Source organism: Taudactylus pleione, unplaced genomic scaffold (assembly GCF_031769625.1).
Source record: "Taudactylus pleione unplaced genomic scaffold, aTauple2 ptg000928l, whole genome shotgun sequence".
In the NCBI taxonomy this organism is placed as follows: domain Eukaryota; kingdom Metazoa; phylum Chordata; class Amphibia; order Anura; family Myobatrachidae; genus Taudactylus; species Taudactylus pleione.
Window position 1 is genome coordinate 1,304,694 of NW_028285329.1, and position 25,818 is coordinate 1,330,511.

The 25,818-nt window shown below is 47.1% G+C and overlaps 1 protein-coding gene across 8 annotated transcripts in view; it reads left to right on the forward strand.

The window, feature by feature from the left end:
* Positions 1 to 25,818, forward strand: part of SOX5 (SRY-box transcription factor 5) — a 278,404-nt gene that overhangs the window by 128,969 nt on the left and 123,617 nt on the right. The window lies entirely within an intron of this gene.

Sequence of the window (25,818 nt, forward strand, 5' to 3'; positions counted from 1 at the left end):
TGTTTTGGGGCCAAAGGCCCTCATTCAGAGCCGCTCGTTAGCGGCAGTACGCTCGTTCCGAGTGATGTTTGCACATCTGCGCATGCGTACGGTTTTTAGTACGCATGCGCGAACCAGTCAGTGCGGCCAAAAATCGTTGGTACGCAATATAGCGAGTGCCTGCTGTTTTGAATGACAGAATGAGGCGTATGTGGGTGGTAACAGGGGAAGGTGCTTGAAAATGGGGAGTGGAGATCCGAACGCAGGCGTGCTTAAAGGTCAAAACGGGCGTTTTATGGGTGTGTATATTTAAAACAGCAGCGTCATTGTTCACGTCACTGGGTTATTTTATAGCCAGAACTGCTCGCAAATTTGTGGTAGCAAACACCAACCACAAGAATAGCGAGCAGTTCATACGCTGGTCGATGTACTCGATTAATCTAATAAATAGCGGACATGACGTAGGATGCGAGCGGCCAGGGGGCGTTTTTAACAAATAAACGAGCGTATGTTTTGCTCGCTCGTTCAGACTTAGAGGTGTGAACAGACTACAATGTGCGTACGGATCATTTGAATAGCCACCCCTTGTTTTTAAACGAACGACCGCAAATAGCGAACGGCTCTGAATGAGGGCCAAAGTCACTATTTTATTACTTTGTTATCTAAGATGTATAGAAATGATCCGGAACAAAACCAGCCGATATCTTTCTGCAGAATTTTTTTTTCTATAAATTAAATAAAATGATGTAAAGAAGCATATAGGGCCGTATTCAATTAGAAGCGAAAAGCCAAGATCGCGAAAAAGTATCACTGATTGCGACTTTTCGTCTGTCGGAAACTTATCTCCGCATTCAATTCCATCCGCTTTTCGCGTACGCGGAAAGTTAATGCAATGCAATAGGAAAAAAGATTCGCCTCTGAATAGCAGGAGAAAAGAAGGGCAATATTTTTATTTTGGGGTACAAAGGTGGGAAAACCACTCAGAACCCTTAGGACAGCCCCCCCAAAGGACACCTGCGTCATAAAAATCCAGACAAAAATTTAAGAACACCCCAAAAAAGTACTTTGAATTTGGGGGCGAAAAAGCACAAAATGGGGGGACAAGTTCGCAAACTAGGGAAATAAGGTTCTGGGGGTGCACTAAGGGGTCAAGTGTCTTTGGGATTGCAGGTGCTTTTATGAGGGTGGAAATTAGCATTTATTAAAACTGCACTTTAGAGACATTAAAACATGCTCGCACCCATTTTCAGGTACCCCAAATTTGCCAGGACTACTTATTTTCTCCAAAAAATACTGCTTTACGCCGTTCTTCACCACTTGTGCAAAGACGCTAATTAGAGGCAATTTTGCGAACTTACGTACCCCAAACAGTTGTATTAGCGCTATTCGGGCACGACTACATTCATCCCCAATGTTTCTGCTTCTATTTGGGGGGGTTCAGGCTGATTTCCCCGATTCTGACACCACTTTTCGCCTGTTCCAATTTTGCGTGACGTCATTTTCGCGTCTTTTGGAATTGAATAGGGCGAATAGCAGGCATGCACAATAAGTTTCCGCGGCTAAATTACGCGATGTAGGCGAGAAGTTCGTCAGGTGAAACTTTTATCGCGTATGCAAAACTAATTGAATTCCGCACTTAGTTGGTAATTTGCTTTTTTTATTGCTTTTTTTGCATTTTTCGTATGTTTTTCTGTGTCATGCTTTAGACTTTGGCTGGAAGGTCATGCTGGAATTTGTGGTTCCACAAGAGCCGCAGGTTGCAGGTCTGTGCTGCGGACTGCGCTGATGTGACCCATGGGTCTGTGTATCACAGCAGTAATGTGGGGGGGGGGGCAATGCTCCGTTCCAGGTTGCGGAAGAGGGGAGGTCGCTGGCAATAAAGAGGGGTTCACGTCTGCAGTTTGGCGCTGGAGGTTCACCAGTGTATGTTGTATGAGCTGGACCACAGCCTGAATTGGGGCCATTTCTCCGAATGCTCAGTTATTTGTGTGGCTCTGTCTTCATTCTAATGACAGATCCCACTGACCGGCCAGAAAACCCAGCAGAGCAGAGGGATGGGTGTGTTATCTTAGTATAGGTCTCAATGCTAACAAGGGAGCTGAGGAGCTCATTCAGACCAGATCGCTAGATGCGTACGCTCTCACCCAGCATATGCAAATCTGGCGCACAACCGCAAGGCAGGCGATCGCACGGCAAGGTATAAGCACGCCCACTATGTCTTGGCGTGCGATCACATTGTGTATGCAGACGCCCACCTGCCTGTCTTAAGACGCCCACTTGCGCACGTCATCTCCTGGAAGTGCATGAAACCATTGGTACATCGAGCACCATCGGATGCGATCGCAAGTTCTCCAATCACTTCAGTGTGAAATACAACCAGGTGACGTGTACAATGACGCTGCCTGTTATTTATGCTCAGGCACGCCTGCGTTCGCACCTCCACTCCCCCATTTCAAGTACCCAGCCCCTGTCACCACCCACAAACGGCTTCTCCTGTCACTCATTCTGCTGGGCTGTCTATGCGCAGCGAGCGAACGCTTCCCGATCTCTCGCACTGGTTCGCGCATGCGCATAAAGCGACAGTCGGCCGTTTACGAGCAAACGCATCCTAGCGAGCGGGTCTGAATCAGGTCCTGAGTCCTCTCAATATGAGCTAGATGTATACATTATTTGGAATGGAACAGACTAATGTAGGAAACCTGCGGGGAGGGGGTTCAGGGTTTAATTTATCTTTTAAGACCACGAGGTCTGGTTGTACAGTATAAGAGGGTAGTTCAGTTCCATTCAGTCTCCACGATGGCATCCATAGACCTTTGCAGGAGAACAAGCGATGTTGCAGCTACAATATATGGCAGATATGTGTGCGGCTAAGTATCGCAGCCATGCTCTGTGCCACATTGCCTGTATCTTAAGTGACCCCCTAATAGTCGCAATGTATTTTCAGGTCTGGAGCCAGATTGCATGTCGGCCGGGGCAGTGATACCCAGACGACAAACAAAACAATAGGGTCGGCCTTGGGGTCTCCAGTTTCTGATTCATGGTGGCCTGTGAGGGCAGAAGTAGAATTCACGGTCCGGATTCTGTGCCCAGGGCTGGCTGGCGCAGGAAATGCATTGGCACAGCAATAACAACCCACATGGGTGAATAGTGTTCCTTTTACACTGCGGAACCAGCTTGGGGTGAGGGGGCGTCACATAAATTAGTGCTGAGCACCAGCACCAACAGGTCCTGTAGCTTATATTGTGCCACACGGTAATATGCGGATTGGATGTCCTCAGACTGCTCCCCGTGCAATATCACTAAGTGGAATAATTACATTAGTGAAATCTGATGCATCAGGTAATTGTACACAGGATTTATGGCCGTCCTATACCTGCTGGGAAGAACATGTCAACTTTATTACGCTATTCTCAGGGTTGTATCAGTCGCAGCCAGGGAACCCAAACTGTAGCCCCCACCCCCATGTACCGTCAGGGCAAAGGTGGTTGTAGCCAGGGCAACTTTAATTGGTTTGTAATCATTTTAATTCCTAAAATAAAAAGGACGTACAGGGAGAATAGTTGCAGGCCTGAGCGTGCTGCAGATGCGTGATCTGTCCATGTACTAACCCCACTCCTGCTACAGTGTGTTTATAGTTTTTGGATTATGGGAGGAAAACGAAGCACCCATGGGAAACTCACGCAAGCATTGGGGAGAACATACAAACTCCATACAGATAGGGCTTTGGTGGGAAGTGTACCCATGACCACATTGCTGTAAGGCAGTAATGCTAACCACTACACCAACCGTGCCATAGGTGTTTTAAACACAGATGATTTCATTCCGACCATATTAGTGCCACCGACCATATTAGTGCCACCGAAAAAGAAATCAGTGGTCCCCAAAACTCAGTCCTTAAGGCACCCTAACAGTCCAGGTTTTCAGGATATACATACTTAAGCACAGGTGCACAGACGGTGTAATGGATAGCGTTACTGCCTCACAGCACTGAGGTTGTGGGTTCAATTCCCACCACAACCCTAACTGTGTGGAGTTTGTATATTCTCCCTGTGTTTGCGTGGGTTTCCTCCCACACTCCAAAAATATACTGGTAGCTTAATTGGCTCCCAACACAAATTAACCCTAGTGTGTATGTGTGTGAGCATGTGATAGGGAATATAGATTATAAGCTCCACTGGGGCAGGGACTGATGTGAATGGCCAAATATTCTCTGTAAAGCGCTGCGGAATATGTGTGCGCTATATAAATAACTGGTAATAATAATAAATAAATAGGTGAGCTAATTAGAACCTCAAACCTCAGTTTGATTATACCATCTATGCACAAGCATGGATATCCTTAAAACTTGGACGGTTAGGATGTCTTCAGCACCGGGTTTGTGAACCCCTGGTATAAATAATCGGAGCCACCCAACCATGTAGGAAAAGGTGACGTGATAACACTCCAATTATAGCGGAACTGATGACGGTGGTAACACTAGTGGTGGGGGTACCGCCGGGCTGATCTGAAGACACAAGCCCAGGAAGGGTTATGTGGGTGGCCACGGCTATCCTATCCTCCTTACTATGCTCCTGTCACTTTAGATGAATCAATAGTCTGTTGTAGTGGGTGCTTTTACTGGCTATGACACCCTGGGAAGTGAAGAAACTGCCCTTGTAGTAGTGTACAGTGTCCTGTCTGAGGCTATGAGACAGTCTGAGGGTTGGAATCCAGCAAACAGATGAGTGTTGGTATTGTTACAGTAATTTGGGGATGAGTAGCAGGTACTGTACCGCTGTGCTCATACTTCTACCCAACTACACCCCTCCCTCATTCATCTCTATGTTTTACATTTATGAAGAGAGGCGTCCGCTGAGGTGGGTTTGGTGCAGCACTGCGCAGGTTAATGAGGCTTTCCTCCCAGTATGGTATTATAATGCGGCTGGTGTCTTATAACTCTGGGGAGTTCGCGGAGGTCACAGGGGCTCAGTGGGGGTTACACACGGAGGTGCCACTTCCCCCTGCTGGGCATCACTTGTTTGCACGGTGCTAAGGAATGTTGCACAATGGTTCCAAAATCTTTGTCTACTTTCTACCCAAACACCCATAAATATATAACACCCATGTATGTATGTATGTATATATATATATATATATATATATATATATATATAAAACACCCATATATATATATATATATATATATATATATATATATATAATATATATATAAATGTAAAAAACCCATAAATATATAACACCCATATATATATATATAACACCCATGTGTGTGTATGTATATATATATATATATATATATAAAACACCCATAAATATATAACACCCATATATATATATATATATATATATATATATATATATAACACCCATAAATATATAACACCCATATATATATATAACACCCATGTGTGTGTGTGTATGTATATATATACATATATATATATATAAAACACCCATATATATATAAAACACCCATAAATATGTTATCTTCTTCTTATTCAATATTTTATAGGCTCAGGGTTTTCCCACATAGATGAGTTCCCTCTCCCTACACCCATATAAATGAGTGCCCTCTGCCTGTGCCCACATAAAAGAGTGCCCTCTGCCTGCACTTACATAGATAAGTTTTCCCTCCTGGCATCCAAATAGATAAATTCCCCCTCCCTCCATGTGCCCACATAGATGAGTGCCACCTCCCTGCGCCCACATAGATGAGTGCCACCTCCCTGCGCCCATATAGACGAGTGCCACCTCCCTGCACCCACATAGAGGATGCCCCCTCATGGCGCAGTAGCGGGTGGCTGCAGGGAAGTGTCCGGTGCCGGATTAGGAGGAATAGGAGACGGTGACCAGGGGTGAGGCCATGATTCGCAGACTGTGGGCAGCTGTCGGAGGACGGACGGACAGACAGCTGATACAGAGGGTCCCCTCCCCCTCCTCCATGCGGACAGCTCCGTACTCACATAGGGATGTCAGAGCGGAGCGGGCGGGCGACTCCCGGAGAGACGCAGCGCACACCCGGCCCGGGCGTCTCCCTGCCCCCCTGTGTCAGTAAGTGCCTCTGTGTCAGTAAGGAGTAGTGCGTGTGTGTGTCAGTAAGTGGTCGTGTATATGTCAGTGAGTGTGTCTGGGTCATTGTGTGCCTGGGTCAGTAAGTGTGTACCTGTGTCAGTAAGTGTATGTCAGTAAGTGGTATTAGCGTCAGTAAGTGTGTACCTGTGTCAGTAAGTGTATGTCAGTAAGTGGTATTAGCGTCAGTAAGTGTGTACCTGTGTCAGTAAGTGTGTACCTGTGTCAGTGAGTAGTGTCTGTCAGTAAGTGGTATTAGCATCAGTGTGTGCCTGTGTCAGTAAGTAGTGTATGTCAGTAAGTGGTATTAGCATCAGCAAGTGTGTACCTGTGTCAGTAAGTGTGTGCCTGTGTCAGTGAGTGTGTCTGGGTCATTGTGTGCCTGGGTCAGTAAGTGTGTACCTGTGTCAGTAAGTGTATGTCAGTAAGTGGTATTAGCGTCAGTAAGTGTGTACCTGTGTCAGTAAGTGTATGTCAGTAAGTGGTATTAGCGTCAGTAAGTGTGTACCTGTGTCAGTAAGTGTGTACCTGTGTCAGTGAGTAGTGTCTGTCAGTAAGTGGTATTAGCATCAGTGTGTGCCTGTGTCAGTAAGTAGTGTATGTCAGTAAGTGGTATTAGCATCAGTAAGTGTGTACCTGTGTCAGTAAGTGTGTGCCTGTGTCAGTGAGTGTGTCTGGGTCATTGTGTGCCTGGGTCAGTAAGTGTGTACCTGTGTCAGTAAGTGTATGTCAGTAAGTGGTATTAGCGTCAGTAAGTGTGTACCTGTGTCAGTAAGTGTATGTCAGTAAGTGGTATTAGCGTCAGTAAGTGTGTACCTGTGTCAGTAAGTGTGTACCTGTGTCAGTGAGTAGTGTCTGTCAGTAAGTGGTATTAGCATCAGTGTGTGCCTGTGTCAGTAAGTAGTGTATGTCAGTAAGTGGTATTAGCATCAGTAAGTGTGTACCTGTGTCAGTAAGTGTGTGCCTGTGTCAGTAAGTAGTATTAGCGTCAGTAAGTGTGTACATGTGTCAGTAAGTGTATGTCAGTAAGTGGTATTAGCGTCAGTAAGTGTGTACCTGTGTCAGTAAGTGTGTACCTGTGTCAGTAAGTAGTGTATGTCAGTAAGTGGTATTAGCATCAGTAAGTGTGTGCCTGTGTCAGTAAGTAGTATTAGCGTCAGTAAGTGTGTGCCTGTATCAGTAAGTGTGTCTATGTCAGTAAGTGTGTGCCTAGTATGTCAGTAAGTGGTAGTCTATGTCAGTAAGTGTGTGCCTGTGTCAGTGTGTGTCTATGTCAGTAAGTGGTATTAGCATCAGTAAGTGTGTACCTGTGTCAGTAAGTGTGTGCCTGTGTCAGTAAGTGGTATTAGCATCAGTAAGTGTGTGCCTGCGTCAGTAAGTGTGTGCCTGTGTCAGTAAGTGGTATTAGCGTCAGTGTGTGCCTGTATCAGTAAGTGTGTGTCTATGTCAGTAAGTGTGTGCCTGTGTCAGTGTGTGTCTATGTCAGTAAGTGGTATTAGCATCAGTAAGTGTGTGCCTGTGTCAGTAAGTGTGTGTCTATGTCAGTAAGTGGTATTAGCGTCAGTAAGTGTGTCGGAAGCTCCCAGTACAGGAAGTTGTGTCTGGTAGGAAGCTGCACACATGGGGTATCGGGGTGACAGCTGTCATCTGCCAAACAGGGAGAGTATTATTATTTCCAGACCCTGTGCAGCTGCCACTTGTTTCCTAGCGGATATTTACATATTCTCTACATTATATTATAATGTGCTCCGTATCCATACTGTGACTGTACTGTACAGTGTATATATACTTTGACTGTACTGTACATTTTTTATATACTGTGACTGTAATGTACAGAGTATATATTCTGTGACTGTAATGTACAGTGTATATATACTGTGACTGTAATGTACAGTGTATATATACTGTGATTGTAATGTACAGAGTATATATACTGTACTGTACAGTGTATATATATACTGTGACTGTACTGTACAGAGTATATATACTGTGACTGTACTGTACAGTGTATATATACTGTGACTGTAATGTACAGTGTATATATACTGTGACTATACTGTACAGTGTATATATACTGTGACTGTAATGTACAGTGTATATATACTGTGACTATACTGTACAGTGTATATATACTGTGACTGTAATGTACAGTGTATATATACTGTGACTATACTGTACAGTGTATATATACTGTGACTGTAATGTACAGTGTATATATACTGTGACTGTACATTTTATATGCCAACTCTGACCTCCTGTATGCCAACTTTGACCTCCTGTATGCCAACTCTGACCTCCTGTGTGCCAGCTGTGCAACCTGTATGCCAACTCTGACCTCATGTATGCCAACTCTGACCTCATGTATGCCAACTCTGACCTCTTGTATGCCAAGTCTGACCTCCTGTATGCAAACTACCCCATTTGCCAATTGTGCCCCCTTCATGGCAAGTCCGTCTGTATGCCAACTGTTTATCCTTGTATGCCAACTCTGTCCCCCTGTATGCAAACTATGTCCCCCGGGATGCCAACTCAATCCCCATATATGACATTTCACATATGGCAGAATGTTGGCATTTCTCACCCTGTATCCCCTTGCTGTGCCCTGTATGCCAGCTTTGTGTGGCTATGACAGAATTTTGGCATTTCCCCCTGCTGCCCCATGTGCCCGCTATGTGTGTGGCTATGGCAGAATGTTGGCATTTCCCCCTGCTGCCCCCATGTGCCCGCTTTGTGTGGCTATGGCAGAATGTTGGTCACACTGTTCCGGATGATGGAATCAGACATGCAGGGAAGTGAGAGGAGCCAGCAGTCACAGAACAATACTTGGCTGTGCTGGACAGACACTCACCACTGGGTATTGCCATGGGCACTGATGCAGGAAGCATATGTGAGGAGCAGAGGCTTGGGTGAAGCGGGTGCATTGTGCAGCATAGGAGACTTAACCCCTGTGGTGCCTGATCACAGCCCGGCTGCTATACATTAGTATCTGTTAGTGATGAATGTCTGAGGCACATACTGTATGGTCACATCTGGTTAATGCCCTGTACACCCTAATGCCCGGTTCCTGCACCCGCTCTCTTTACCTACATGCCCCTCTCTCTGTATCTATACAGTATCTCTCTCTACCGTCTCTCTTGATGCTGTCTCTTTATTGTCCTCTCCCCGTCTATCTCTATCCCCAGCTGACTCTTCATTCACCTCTGTTTCCAGCTGTCTGTTTCCCTCTTCTCTGACTGTCTCTCCCTTGTCTCCCTCTCTCCCCGGATGTCTCTCTCATCCCCAGTACACAGGCCGATAGACAGAGGCTGAACTGCTCACTCTACTGTTTTTGCCAAGATTATTACAGGGAGAAGTTAGAGCGCGGCTTCCAGCGTGCAGCATAAGTGCTTTCCAAATACAGGCTCTTATTGTTCAGCCATGGAGAGAACTCTGTGATAAATGTGGATCACTGCCATCCTTCAGCACGTTCCGCTGATCAGCCCCCAGACCGCATTCATTTTATTTTTACCTTCTGGAGACACATCCTATGAGTGACCCATCTGTGGCTGCTTCTTACCATTACATTATACACCCATCAGCCATAACATTAAAGCCACTGATAGGTGTCATGAGTAACACTGATTATCCTGTTACAATGACACCTGGGGGGGGGTCAGCAAGTGAGAAGCCAGTACTTGAAGTTTATGTAACTTTGACAGGGGCCAAATTGTGCCGGCTGGACAAAAAGGACAGAGCGTAGAACGGCGGGTCTTGTGGGGTGTTGCCAGTATGCAGTGGTTGGTGGTCCAAGGAAGGACAATCGGTGAACTGGTGACCGTGTTATGGGTGCCCAAGGCTCGTTGATGCACGTGAAGTCTAGCCTGTCTGGTCCTCTCCCACAACAGAACTACTGTAGCACAAATTGCTGAAACTGTTACCAACCAGCCAGATTGGACAGATATGTGACAGATATTTGTATAGTGGATGCCCAGCTGATGGCTATAATGGAAAGGTGTCAGGACTCGCAGAGCATCGCATTGCTGTGGATGCACTATGGGAAATAGGCAAGCTGGCGGAGGCAGTGTGATGCTGTGGGCAGTGTTCTGCTGGGAAACCTTGGGTCATGCGGATGTTACTCGTTATACATACCACCTATATAACCATTGCTGCAGACTAAGGTCCCCATTCAGCGTACACCTATATAACCATTGCTGCAGACTAAGGTCCCCATTCAGCGTACACCTATATAACCATTGCTGCAGACTAAGGTCCCCATTCAGCGTACACCTATATAACCATTGCTGCAGACTAAGGTCCCCATTCAGCGTACACCTATATAACCATTGCTGCAGACTAAGGTCCCCATTCAGCGTACACCTATATAACCATTGCTGCAGACTAAGGTCCCCATTCAGCGTACACCTATATAACCATTGCTGCAGACTAAGGTCCCCATTCAGCGTACACCTATATAACCATTGCTGCAGACTAAGGTCCCCATTCAGCGTACACCTATATAACCATTGCTGCAGACTAAGGTCCCCATTCAGCGTACACCTACCTAACCGTTGCTGCAGACTAAGGTCCCCATTCAGCGTACACCTACCTAACCATTGCTGCAGACTAAGGTCCCCATTCAGCGTGCACCTACCTAACCATTGCTGCAGACTAAGGTCCCCATTCAGCGTACACCTACCTAACCATTGCTGCAGACTAAGGTCCCCATTCAGCGTACACCTATATAACCGTTGCTGCAGACTAAGGTCCCCATTCAGCGTACACCTACCTAACCGTTGCTGCAGACTAAGGTCCCCATTCAGCGTGCACCTACCTAACCATTGCTGCAGACTAAGGTCCCCATTCAGCGTGCACCTACCTAACCATTGCTGCAGACTAAGGTCCCCATTCAGCGTACACCTACCTAACCATTGCTGCAGACTAAGGTCCCCATTCAGCGTGCACCTACCTAACCATTGCTGCAGACTAAGGTCCTCATTCAGCGTGCACCTACCTAACCGTTGCTGCAGACTAAGGTCCCCATTCAGCGTGCACCTACCTAACCATTGCTGCAGACTAAGGTCCCCATTCAGCGTGCACCTACCTAACCATTGCTGCAGACTAAGGTCCCCATTCAGCGTACACCTACCTAACCATTGCTGCAGACTAAGGTCCCCATTCAGCGTGCACCTACCTAACCATTGCTGCAGACTAAGGTCCCCATTCAGCGTGCACCTATATAACCATTGCTGCAGACTAAGGTCCCTATTCAGCGTGCACCTACCTAATCATTGCTGCAGACTAAGGTCCTCATTCAGCGTGCACCTACCTAACCATTGCTGCAGACTAAGGTCCCCATTCAGCGTGCACCTACCTAACCATTGCTGCAGACTAAGGTCCCCATTCAGCGTACACCTACCTAACCATTGCTGCAGACTAAGGTCCCCATTCAGCGTGCACCTACCTAACCATTGCTGCAGACTAAGGTCCTCATTCAGCGTGCACCTACCTAACCATTGCTGCAGACTAAGGTCCCCATTCAGCGTACACCTACCTAACCATTGCTGCAGACTAAGGTCCCCATTCAGCGTGCACCTACCTAACCATTGCTGCAGACTAAGGTCCTCATTCAGCGTGCACCTACCTAACCATTGCTGCAGACTAAAGTCCCCATTCAGCGTGCACCTATATAACCATTGCTGCAGACTAAGGTCCCCATTCAGCGTGCACCTACCTAATCATTGCTGCAGACTAAGGTCCTCATTCAGCGTGCACCTACCTAACCATTGCTGCAGACTAAGGTCCCCATTCAGCGTGCACCTACCTAACCATTGCTGCAGACTAAGGTCCCCATTCAGCGTACACCTACCTAACCATTGCTGCAGACTAAGGTCCCCATTCAGCGTGCACCTACCTAACCATTGCTGCAGACTAAGGTCCTCATTCAGCGTGCACCTACCTAACCATTGCTGCAGACTAAGGTCCCCATTCAGCGTACACCTACCTAACCATTGCTGCAGACTAAGGTCCCCATTCAGCGTGCACCTACCTAACCATTGCTGCAGACTAAGGTCCTCATTCAGCGTGCACCTACCTAACCATTGCTGCAGACTAAAGTCCCCATTCAGCGTGCACCTATATAACCATTGCTGCAGACTAAGGTCCCTATTCAGCGTGCACCTACCTAATCATTGCTGCAGACTAAGGTCCCCATTCAGCGTACACCTACCTAACCATTGCTGCAGACTAAGGTCCCCATTCAGCGTGCACCTATATAACCATTGCTGCAGACTAAAGTCCCCATTCAGCGTGCACCTACCTAACCATTGCTGCAGACTAAGGTCCCCATTCAGCGTACACCTACCTAACCATTGCTGCAGACTAAGGTCCCCATTCAGCGTGCACCTACCTAACCATTGCTGCAGACTAAGGTCCTCATTCAGCGTGCACCTACCTAACCATTGCTGCAGACTAAGGTCCCCATTCAGCGTACACCTACCTAACCATTGCTGCAGACTAAGGTCCCCATTCAGCGTGCACCTACCTAACCATTGCTGCAGACTAAGGTCCTCATTCAGCGTGCACCTACCTAACCATTGCTGCAGACTAAAGTCCCCATTCAGCGTGCACCTATATAACCATTGCTGCAGACTAAGGTCCCTATTCAGCGTGCACCTACCTAATCATTGCTGCAGACTAAGGTCCCCATTCAGCGTACACCTACCTAACCATTGCTGCAGACTAAGGTCCCCATTCAGCGTGCACCTATATAACCATTGCTGCAGACTAAAGTCCCCATTCAGCGTACACCTATATAACCATTGCTGCAGACTAAGGTCCCCATTCAGCGTACACCTATATAACCATTGCTGCAGACTAAGGTCCCCATTCAGCGTGCACCTATATAACCATTGCTGCAGACTAAGGTCCCCATTCAGCGTACACCTATATAACCATTGCTGCAGACTAAGGTCCTCATTCAGCGTGCACCTACCTAACCATTGCTGCAGACTAAGGTCCTCATTCAGCGTGCACCTACCTAACCATTGCTGCAGACTAAGGTCCCCATTCAGCGTACACCTACCTAACCATTGCTGCAGACTAAGGTCCCCGTTCAGCGTGCACCTATATAACCATTGCTGCAGACTAAGGTCCCCATTCAGCGTGCACCTACCTAACCATTGCTGCAGACTAAGGTCCCCATTCAGCGTACACCTACCTAACCATTGCTGCAGACTAAGGTCCCTGTTCAGCGTACACCTATATAACCATTGCTGCAGACTAAGGTCCCCATTCAGCGTGCACCTACCTAACCATTGCTGCAGACTAAGGTCCCTGTTCAGCGTACACCTATATAACCATTGCTGCAGACTAAGGTCCTCATTCAGCGTGCACCTACCTAACCATTGCTGCAGACTAAGGTCCCTGTTCAGCATACACCTATATAACCATTGCTGCAGACTAAGGTCCCCATTCAGCGTGCACCTACCTAACCATTGCTGCAGACTAAGGTCCCTGTTCAGCGTACACCTATATAACCATTGCTGCAGACTAAGGTCCTCATTCAGCGTGCACCTACCTAACCATTGCTGCAGACTAAGGTCCCTGTTCAGCGTACACCTATATAACCATTGCTGCAGACTAAGGTCCCCATTCAGCGTGCACCTATATAACCATTGCTGCAGACTAAGGTCCCCATTCAGCGTGCACCTATATAACCATTGCTGCAGACTAAGGTCCCCATTCAGCGTGCACCTATATAACCATTGCTGCAGACTAAGGTCCCTATTCAGCGTGCACCTACCTAATCATTGCTGCAGACTAAGGTCCCCATTCAGCGTACACCTACCTAACCATTGCTGCAGACTAAGGTCCCCATTCAGTGTGCACCTACCTAACCATTGCTGCAGACTAAGGTCCCCATTCAGCGTGCACCTACCTAACCATTGCTGCAGACTAAGGTCCCTGTTCAGCGTACACCTATATAACCATTGCTGCAGACTAAGGTCCTCATTCAGCGTGCACCTACCTAACCATTGCTGCAGACTAAGGTCCCCATTCAGCGTGCACCTATATAACCATTGCTGCAGACTAAGGTCCCCATTCAGCGTGCACTGCTGAACGTAGCTTCCTGATGATCGGGAATTGCGCAGGCCCCTGGCCAGTTTTGAACATGAGCAGAACTGGTCTACGATTCCTCACGTAGACTGGCAGCAGACTGTCCTTGAGTGACAGTCTGCTGCCATTTGTGCGTGGGGAGGGGGCAGCGATAGGCCTCTGTTTCCCAAGTTGGAAGCATGTCGCCGCTGTTGAGGGGGGAGGGAGGAGTCCAGGATTTCTCATCTGCGGCATGTTCCGCAGATTATCCAATGCTGCGTTGAACAACGCAGCTCGGGTAAGTAATGCAGCCGGAGGCGTGATGGCCCCTGCGCATTACCTTGGGCCAGATGTACTAAGCTCTGAAAAGTGATAAAGTGGATAGTGATAAACTTCCAGCCAATCAGCTCCCAATTGTCATGTTTCAAACACAACCTGTAACATGACAGTTGGGAGCTGATTGGCTGGTGGTTTATCACTTTTCAGAGCTTAGTACATCTGGCCCATTTGCACAGACGGAATTGCAAAGCTGGATCAGGCCCTAAGTACAGCCCTTCTTGGCACCGGTATTCTCTGATAGCAGTGGCCTCTTTCCGCAGCGTAACGTGCCCTACTGGGTGTAGTATGGCTGCTGCGAGTCCAGTGCGTCTATCTGGGGCCGGTGGTCATGTGACCGTCACTTTCCAAAGCTGCAGAGTTCCGTTGAGTATTTCTTTCCTATCCCTAATCCCTACCCTTAACCCCTCCTCTAGCGCTTAACTCTTACCCCCTCCCCCAACCTAACCATCCCACCCACAGCCTAGAACACGTCTGTATTCTGACAATGACGACTTCATAACTGTCATCATTTAGTGTGGACATTGTGATTGTCGCCCTTTTGACCACGCCGCCGCTCTGCCACACTGTAAACATTGGAACATGACAGAGATCAAGGTGGTGACTTGTGGCCAGATCGTAATCTGATGGAGCATCTGTGGGATGTGCTGGTAAGACAAATCCCAGCCATGGAGGCCGCACCTCACACCTTACAGGACCGTCCTGGCGCCAGTTATCACAGCGCACCGTCAGAGGTCTTGTGGAGTCCAGGCCTCGGGGGAGACCTACACAATATTAGGCTGGTGGTTTTCATGTTATGGCTGATGGGTGTATGTATCTTATTGTCACCATGCAAATCATTTCACGTCCGCTCGTCATAAACCGGTGGCGCACACTGATATAAACGACACTTGGGCCTGATTCAGCAAGGATGGCAATTGCAAAGCTGCATGCAGGCTATAGATATATGATATATGTACGCAAGCTATAGATATATTATATATGTACACAGGCTATAGATATATGATTTATGTACGCAGGCTATAGATATATGATATATGTACGCAAGCTATAGATATATTATATATGTACACAGGCTATAGATATATGATGTATGCACTCAGGCTATAGATATATGATGTATGCATACAGGCTATAGATATATGATATATGTATGCAAGCTATCGATATATGATATATGTACACAGGCTATAGATATATGATATATGTACACAGGCTATAGATATATGATGTATGCACTCAGGCTATAGATATATGATGTATGCATGCAGGCTATAGATATATGATATATGTATGCAAGCTATAGATATATGATATATGTACACAGGCTATAGATATATGATGTATGCACTCAGGCTATAGATATATGATGCATGCACTCAGGCTATAGATATATGATGTATGTACGCAGGCTATAGATATATGATGTATGTACGCAGGCTATAGATATATGATATATGCCCCACTACTTCATCAAAGCCTTCCAGCTCCCATCCTAACTTGCTGCAACATGTTCCTTCCTCACTGTTTATCCCATCTGTGTCACGCCTGTGTCTGCCCCTCCCCTTTAGAATGTAAGCTCTTACGAGCAGGGACCTCTACCCTCTTGTGCTTCTTCTTACTTTACTTTCATCAACTTCTTACCCCCCACCAGGGCACCTAGCACTTGGTTGCTTACGCTCTGTTGCTTTTCTGGGTGTTATGGTCACTAATGTAGCAATGTATATTATCCTTGTCCTGGTCCTCTATTGTACTGTACTGTAAGTCACTTGTCAAATTATTTGTTTGTATACTTTGTAAGGCACTGCAGAACACTTGTGGTGCCATATAAATAAAGGATAATAATATGCACGCAGGCTATAGATATATAATGTATGCATGCAGGCTATAGATATATGATGTATGCACGCAGGCTATAGATATATGATGTATGCACGCAGGCTATAGATATATGATGTATGTACGCATGCTATAGATATATGATTTATGCACGCAGGCTATAGATATATGATTTATGCACGCAGGCTATAGATATATTATTTATGCACGCAGGCTATAGATATATGATGTATGCACGCAGGCTATAGATATATGATTTATGCGCGCAGGCTATAGATATATGATTTATGCGCGCAGGCTATAGATATATGATTTATGCACGCAGGCTATAGATATATGACGTATGCACGCAGGCTATAGATATATGATGTATGCACGCAGGCTATAGATATATGACGTATGCACGCAGGCTATAGATATATGATTTATGCACGCAGGCTATAGATATGTGATGTATACACACAGGCTATACATATATGATGTATGTACGCAGGCTATAGATATATGATGTATGCACGCAGGCTATAGATATATGATGTATGCACGCAGGCTATAGATATGTGATGTATGTACGCAGGCTATAGATATATGATATATGCACTGCGATCCTTGCAATCGTGCAAATGCAGCAGGTGGTGTATGACACCCTCCTGTATGACACCCCCTGCTGCATTTGCGATCCCAGTGTTGCAGTGCTGGGATCACCATCGCGACCATCCGTGGTTGATGGTCGCGATGGTGGACGGTGCTGGGCGGCAGGATGGCTGAGTAAGCCTCACTCAGCCTGGCCACTGACGGAAAACGGGGTGGATACGCCCCGCTTCCGGGAATGGCGCTTGACCCCGCCCCCGCTCCACCCACTGTGAATCAGGCAGAGGCATTCAGGGGCTAGCATGCGTGTTAACAGGACTCATTCTGCAAACTGGCAGAGTGAGTCCTGCATATGCGCAGATTCCTGAAAATCGGGAATCGGCGTTCAGCAGTGCACTTGCGTGATTTCACTGCTGAATTAGGCCCACTGTGCAAACGTGCGTTATGTTTTTATGTTTGAGTCCATGTCACAGCACATAATATATCAAGAAAGAAGAGAAAGGGCGCTCTAATGTACAAAATATAAAATATATTAAAATACAAAATGCGTAAATAACACAAACTGAATAATTAAAAAATCAACAATTAATGCAGCAATGAAGCTACTTCAATGATCAGTCCTAGATGTCGACACAAAGGATGAATCTCCCTTTCGTTTCACAGAGAGTACATTTATTGAGTCCTTTGTTGGTCTTTAAATGATTTTGTAGAGGTCATAAATGCTGTTTCCAGGGTTAGCAATGATTCCTTGTAATGTTGCTGAAAAATACCCTTCCACCAAAAATACACCCAAACAGGCCACTATTATTATTTGAATAAAACACTTCAATCTCAATAAAAAAGAACAATATTTATTCAATAAAATCAGTGAATCTGATGAGCTTACATCAAACACTAGTCAAAATACGATGGAGACCCAACGCGTTTCGTCCCCACATGGGACTTCATCAGGGGTACATCATCAAATGACTGTATTATCAGTCCTATTAATAGTCAGGAAAATGTGAACACTGATTAAATGATCCTAAGATCTGTTTGCGGAGAATAAACTGGAGTAGACGCACTTTATATAGTGGATGGATTTATACTCCCAGGTAAGGATTGCTCAGAAGCAATAATCCTGTTCCACTCCGGCAAAATACTGCTGACAAGTCTGCTGCATTAATTGTTGATTTTTTAATTATTCAGTTTGTGTTATGTACACATTTTGTATTTTAATATATTTTATATTTTGTACATTAGAGCGCCCTTTCTCTTCTTTCTTGGTTTCCATTTCCCTCCATATCTGTCTAACAGAGATATTAGGTGAAAGGTGCAGCCATCCACTCCATTAGATTTAAGTGTTGGTTACATATCAGTATCATTAATAATTTTAGTGCAAATAATAGGGTATCTTTGTGTATATATATATATATATATATATTGCTGTAATGCTGCTGTGGTGGACACAGTGGCGTAGTGGTTAGCATTACCGCCTCTATTCCCAACCAAGGCAGTATCTGTGTGGAGTTTGTATGTTATCTCCGTGTTTGCATGGATATCCTCCAGGTGCTCCGGTTTCCTCCTATACTCCAAAAACCTACTGGATTTACCTATACCCTGAGTCAGACCTATAGAGTGTAAGCTCCACTGGGGCAGGGACTGGGCCTGGCTGATATACTCTCAGCGCTGCGCAATACGTGTGCGCTATATACAAAACTGTAAATATAAAGTGTGCCGCATTCTGAGCTGAGCGTATGCTGTGTGCGAGCCCGGGGGCATTTTCTAAATCAGTATTTAAGACCCCGTTACTTTGCGTCTGTTTTACTAAATAAGTTTATCCTCTGCGTCGTTTTCTGGAGACCGTCGGCTAGTTCTCAGCGAGAGCCTCTGCCATTTCCGGAGACGTCTGTCGTGGGGCGGTTTTGTAGGGAGATCTGTGGGTGACCGGGAAAGCTGATAACTGCGGAGCTCAGCCTGGAAGTCGCACACAGACTCCGGCTCCTTTATGAGCTGCTACAGTGAATATTTTGTCTAGCTGCAGGGGAAAAGCTTTGTCACACACTCTCCTGACAATAGACTTAAAAGTAAAATGCATTCCCTGTGATGCCTGGAGGTACTGAGGCCTATTGTCAGCGCACAATGGACGGCTGTTACTACATTCCTGCTGTACGCAGAGTTTGGGAGCCTTTTAATAACTGGCCGCCCTCTGCCGCAGACGCTGCCCTTTAATTCTTCCTGAAGAATGCCAGTGTGTGTATGTTCAGCAAGACAGATACAATGTAGCTCCAAGGAACAGTTTTGTTCATTTGTTAAAAGAAGTTGCAAAATATCTCCCCCCCCACCCCATATCCCCCCCCCCCATATCCCCCCCCATATCCCCCCCCCCCCTATATCCCCCCCCCCCTTGGGCAGTAAAACCTCTCTTATATTCCGCCACTAAAAACAAAACAGAAGAATAATCCCATCCAGTCTTCCGATTAATTCTCATTAGAGCTTCCGGTGGGTTTGAAATAAGTCACTAAATCAGTCGGGTTTAACTTTTATTTAAGTAACTAACCACTGATTATAGCGATTTATTTTTTATTGTATTTACTGTTACGGAAAATAGCCACTTGCCCCATATTAATACAGTATATTTATTGGTTTATTACATACTAGATGATGACAGTTTTGCAGTACGTGGATCATGGACAATATTTTATATATATATATATATATATATATATATATATATATATATATACTACATTGTTACCTGTTTTCTGTAGCAATGACTGAATGTAATATAGCTAGCATGCAGAGGTAAATGTATTTCTCGTTAACCCCTGCAACACTGCACGGAGCCCCCCACAGCACGAGAGGCTACGAGTAACAGATACAGCCTCAGACATCCAATCTCTGACCCTGTTTTGTCAGGGGGGAAATTAACCAGCTTGGGATAATGGTGAGCCCCTCAGACCAGCCCCCCCGCCGCCGCTGTGATACGTTAACAGGCAGAGCCGTCATGTTCCCCGGCAGGGGGTAGTGAAATGGCCAAACAATTCCACATTCACATAAACACAAGTGCGGGGGCAATTGCAATATACTTTCTTAAAAGGGAATATTAAACGGCAGCATTGTTATTAAGCTGAATCATATTGGGACACTTATCTTCCACTCTGTGTTTTCTTGCTGAATGCCGGAGTCCTAATCACGGATGTGAAAGCAGTGGTAATTGTCAGCCGTCTCAGAGCTGACATGAGTATACAATTACATTGTTCAATTCACTCAATTGTCCTCTACATTTGAATAGCATTTGTATGCACTGTGATAGGAAAAAATCTGCAACGCAGGTCAACGTGGGGGGATTGAATGTCAAAATATCAGGACGGGGGGAAAAACACCAGTCTCTAAATACGATCATTTCACAATCACCAGCAGATGAAGACTTCTCTTATCCCCTTAAAGATAAATTCAATTTATATAAACACGACTGAATATCTGTATACAGACAGTGGCGCTTGTATACACATATTCAACTGGAAGGATACAAAATTTACTTATATATATATATATATATATATATATATATAATGTATATATATAATGCTCCTGGTGTGTGTTTATTTTTGCACCTGTACTTGGCTGTCACCTATAGTTACGCAGTGTTGATTGATGGCGTCTCTCTGTAAGGCACCGTGTGACTGTTATATGGTCTAATAGATTTGTCTGGAGCATAAAGTAACAGTGTAAAGTATCTCAGACAGTATTTGGCCTGATCAAGTAAAATAAATGTTTTTCTCTAGACTGCAGATAAGTGTAACAGTGTAATAATGATACATGAGAGTGTCCAAAGGTCATTTCCCCCACATACAGCTATAGTCCAGCAGAATGCAGGGTACATTGCAGAGCGCGCAGCACATACAGCTATAGTCCAGCAGAATGCAGGGTACATTGCGGAACACACAGCACCTACAGCTATAGTCCAGCAGAATGCAGGGTACATTGCAGAGCGCGCAGCACATACAGCTATAGTCCAGCAGAATGCAGGGTACATTGCGAAACACGCAGCACCTACAGCTATAGTCCAGCAGAATGCAGGGTACATTGCAGAGCGCGCAGCACATACAGCTATAGTCCAGCAGAATGCAGGGTACATTGCAGAGCGCGCAGCACATACAGATATAGTCCAGCAGAATGCAGGGTACATTGCGGAGCGCACAGCACCTACAGCTATAGTCCAGCAGAATGCAGGGTACATTGCGGAACACGCAGCACCTACAGCTATAGTCCAGCAGAATGCAGGGTACATTGCAGAGCGCGCAGCACATACAGCTATAGTCCAGCAGAATGCAGGGTACATTGCAGAGCGCGCAGCACCTACAGCTATAGTCCAGCAGAATGCAGGGTACATTGCAGAGCGCGTAGCACATACAGCTATAGTCCAGCAGAATGCAGGGTACATTGCAGAGCGCGTAGCACCTACAGCTATAGTCCAGCAGAATGCAGGGTACATTGCGGAGCGCACAGCACCTACAGCTATAGTCCAGCAGAATGCAGGGTACATTGCAGAGCGCGTAGCACCTACAGCTATAGTCCAGCAGAATGCAGGGTACATTGCGGAGCGCACAGCACCTACAGCTATAGTCCAGCAGAATGCAGGGTACATTGCGGAACACGCAGCACCTACAGCTATAGTCCAGCAGAATGCAGGGTACATTGCAGAGCGCGCAGCACATACAGCTATAGTCCAGCAGAATGCAGGGTACATTGCAGAGCGCGCAGCACCTACAGCTATAGTCCAGCAGAATGCAGGGTACATTGCAGAGCGCGTAGCACATACAGCTATAGTCCAGCAGAATGCAGGGTACATTGCGGAACACACAGCACCTACAGCTATAGTCCAGCAGAATGCAGGGTACATTGCAGAGCGCGCAGCACATACAGCTATAGTCCAGCAGAATGCAGGGTACATTGCGAAACACGCAGCACCTACAGCTATAGTCCAGCAGAATGCAGGGTACATTGCAGAGCGCGCAGCACATACAGCTATAGTCCAGCAGAATGCAGGGTACATTGCAGAGCGCGCAGCACATACAGATATAGTCCAGCAGAATGCAGGGTACATTGCGGAGCGCACAGCACCTACAGCTATAGTCCAGCAGAATGCAGGGTACATTGCGGAACACGCAGCACCTACAGCTATAGTCCAGCAGAATGCAGGGTACATTGCAGAGCGCGCAGCACATACAGCTATAGTCCAGCAGAATGCAGGGTACATTGCAGAGCGCGCAGCACCTACAGCTATAGTCCAGCAGAATGCAGGGTACATTGCAGAGCGCGTAGCACATACAGCTATAGTCCAGCAGAATGCAGGGTACATTGCAGAGCGCGTAGCACCTACAGCTATAGTCCAGCAGAATGCAGGGTACATTGCGGAGCGCACAGCACCTACAGCTATAGTCCAGCAGAATGCAGGGTACATTGCAGAGCGCGTAGCACCTACAGCTATAGTCCAGCAGAATGCAGGGTACATTGCGGAGCGCACAGCACCTACAGCTATAGTCCAGCAGAATGCAGGGTACATTGCGGAACACGCAGCACCTACAGCTATAGTCCAGCAGAATGCAGGGTACATTGCAGAGCGCGCAGCACATACAGCTATAGTCCAGCAGAATGCAGGGTACATTGCAGAGCGCGCAGCACCTACAGCTATAGTCCAGCAGAATGCAGGGTACATTGCAGAGCGCGTAGCACATACAGCTATAGTCCAGCAGAATGCAGGGTACATTGCAGAGCGCGTAGCACCTACAGCTATAGTCCAGCAGAATGCAGGGTACATTGCGGAGCGCACAGCACCTACAGCTATAGTCCAGCAGAATGCAGGGTACATTGCAGAGCGCGTAGCACCTACAGCTATAGTCCAGCAGAATGCAGGGTACATTGCGGAGCGCACAGCACATACAGCTATAGTCCAGCAGAATGCAGGGTACATTGCGGAGCGCGTAGCACATACAGCTATAGTCCAGCAGAATGCAGGGTACATTTGCGGAGCACGCAGCACATACAGCTATAGTCCAGCAGAATGCAGGGTACATTGCAGAGCACGCAGCACATACAGCTATAGTCCAGCAGAATGCAGGGTACATTGCGGAGCGCACAGCACCTACAGCTATAGTCCAGCAGAAAGCAGGGTACATTGCAGAGCGCGCAGCACATACAGCTATAGTCCAGCAGAATGCAGGGTACATTTGCGGAGCACGCAGCACATACAGCTATAGTCCAGCAGAATGCAGGGTACATTGCGGAGCGCACAGCACCTACAGCTATAGTCCAGCAGAATGCAGGGTACATTGCGGAACACGCAGCACCTACAGCTATAGTCCAGCAGAATGCAGGGTACATTGCAGAGCGCGCAGCACATACAGCTATAGTCCAGCAGAATGCAGGGTACATTGCAGAGCGCGTAGCACCTACAGCTATAGTCCAGCAGAATGCAGGGTACATTGCAGAGCGCGTAGCACCTACAGCTATAGTCCAGCAGAATGCAGGGTACATTGCGGAGCGCACAGCACATACAGCTATAGTCCAGCAGAATGCAGGGTACATTGCGGAACACGCAGCACCTACAGCTATAGTCCAGCAGAATGCAGGGTACATTGCGGAACACGCAGCACCTACAGCTATAGTCCAGCAGAATGCAGGGTACATTGCAGAGCGCGCAGCACATACAGCTATAGTCCAGCAGAATGCAGGGTACATTGCAGAGCGCGCAGCACCTACAGTTATAGTCCAGCAGAATGCAGGGTACATTGCAGAGCGCGTAGCACATACAGCTATAGTCCAGCAGAATGCAGGGTACATTGCAGAGCGCGCAGCACATACAGCTATAGTCCAGCAGAATGCAGGGTACATTGCGGAGCGCGCAGCACCTACAGTTATAGTCCAGCAGAATGCAGGGTACATTGCAGAGCGCGTAGCACATACAGCTATAGTCCAGCAGAATGCAGGGTACATTGCAGAGCGCGTAGCACCTACAGCTATAGTCCAGCAGAATGCAGGGTACATTGCAGAGCGCGCAGCACATACAGCTATAGTCCAGCAGAATGCAGGGTACATTGCAGAGCGCGCAGCACATACAGCTATAGTCCAGCAGAATGCAGGGTACATTGCAGAGCGCGCAGCACATACAGCTATAGTCCAGCAGAATGCAGGGTACATTGCGGAGCGCGCAGCACATACAGCTATAGTCCAGCAGAATGCAGGGTACATTGCGGAGCGCGCAGCACATACAGCTATAGTCCAGCAGATTGCAGGGTACATTGCGGAGCGCTCAGCACATACAGCTATAGTCCAGCAGAATGCAGGGTACATTGCGGAGCGCGCAGCACATACAGCTATAGTCCAGCAGAATGCAGGGTACATTGCGGAGCGCGCAGCACATACAGCTATAGTCCAGCAGATTGCAGGGTACATTGCGGAGCGCTCAGCACATACAGCTATAGTCCAGCAGAATGCAGGGTACATTGCGGAGCGCGCAGCACATACAGCTATAGTCCAGCAGATTGCAGGGTACATTGCGGAGCGCTCAGCACATACAGCTATAGTCCAGCAGAATGCAGGGTACATTGCAGAGCGCGTAGCACCTACAGCTATAGTCCAGCAGAATGCAGGGTACATTGCAGAGCGCGTAGCACCTACAGCTATAATCCAGCAGAATGCAGGGTACATTGCAGAGCGCGTAGCACCTACAGCTATAATCCAGCAGAATGCAGGGTACATTGCAGAGCGCGCAGCACATACAGCTATAGTCCAGCAGAATGCAGGGTACATTGCAGAGCGCGCAGCACATACAGCTATAGTCCAGCAGAATGCAGGGTACATTGCGGAGCGCGCAGCACATACAGCTATAGTCCAGCAGATTGCAGGGTACATTGCGGAGCGCGCAGCACATACAGCTATAGTCCAGCAGATTGCAGGGTACATTGCGGAGCGCTCAGCACATACAGCTATAGTCCAGCAGAATGCAGGGTACATTGCGGAGCGCGCAGCACATACATCTATAGTCCAGCAGAATGCAGGGTACATTGCAGAGCGCGTAGCTTATACAGCTATAGTCCAGCAGAATGCAGGGGCGCGCAGCACATACAGCTATAGTCCAGCAGAATGCAGGGTACATTGCGGAGCGCGCAGCACATACAGCTATAGTCCAGCAGAATGCAGGGTACATTGCGGAGCGCGCAGCACATACAGCTATAGTCCAGCAGAATGCAGGGGTGCGCAGCACATACAGCTTCTGTCCTCGGTACATGGTACATTGCAAAGCGTGCAGTATCTCAGTAACATAGCGCCTCTATGGTCTGTTGCCCATGACAATATAAATACACTGAATATACGGGGAGTATATAAAACCACACTGCGCTGCTATAGGGTAACGTGTGTACAGAGTTAGGGTGCAGAGCCAGCACATTGCAGCTCAGCTCTGCATCACAGAGTAACATGAAGTCGCTCAGTATACATCTGGTGCTGGGAACATCATGTACAATTCGCAATTGCTAAAACCTGCACCTAAACCCGGTGTGGTCATCCCAGGTGTAACTGTGCGTCTCCTCCTATCAGAGGCCCTTACTGATCAGTGATCTGTCCTCTGCGCAGTGAGAACACGGCGTGCAGCAAAGTCGCCAGCATGCAACTTTGCGTCACTGTTTCAGCGCAGCACTGTCTCGGCCGAGCACTGCAACTCCCTGTATAGGTCACGTGTAAGGATACCTTTTATTTTCTGTAATAAATATGAAGTGATGCAGAGCAGATAATAAAGCCGGGCTATAAGAGATCCCTCTGCCCTGCAGCACTGTAATTACACCGGACACTCTCAGCGACCTGGCTGCTCCTAACCCCTCATACAGCTGCTGTCACCGCGAGCCTCAGTCTCCGCTCATAACTAAGGCATGTTCTCTCTGTTCTCTTCTC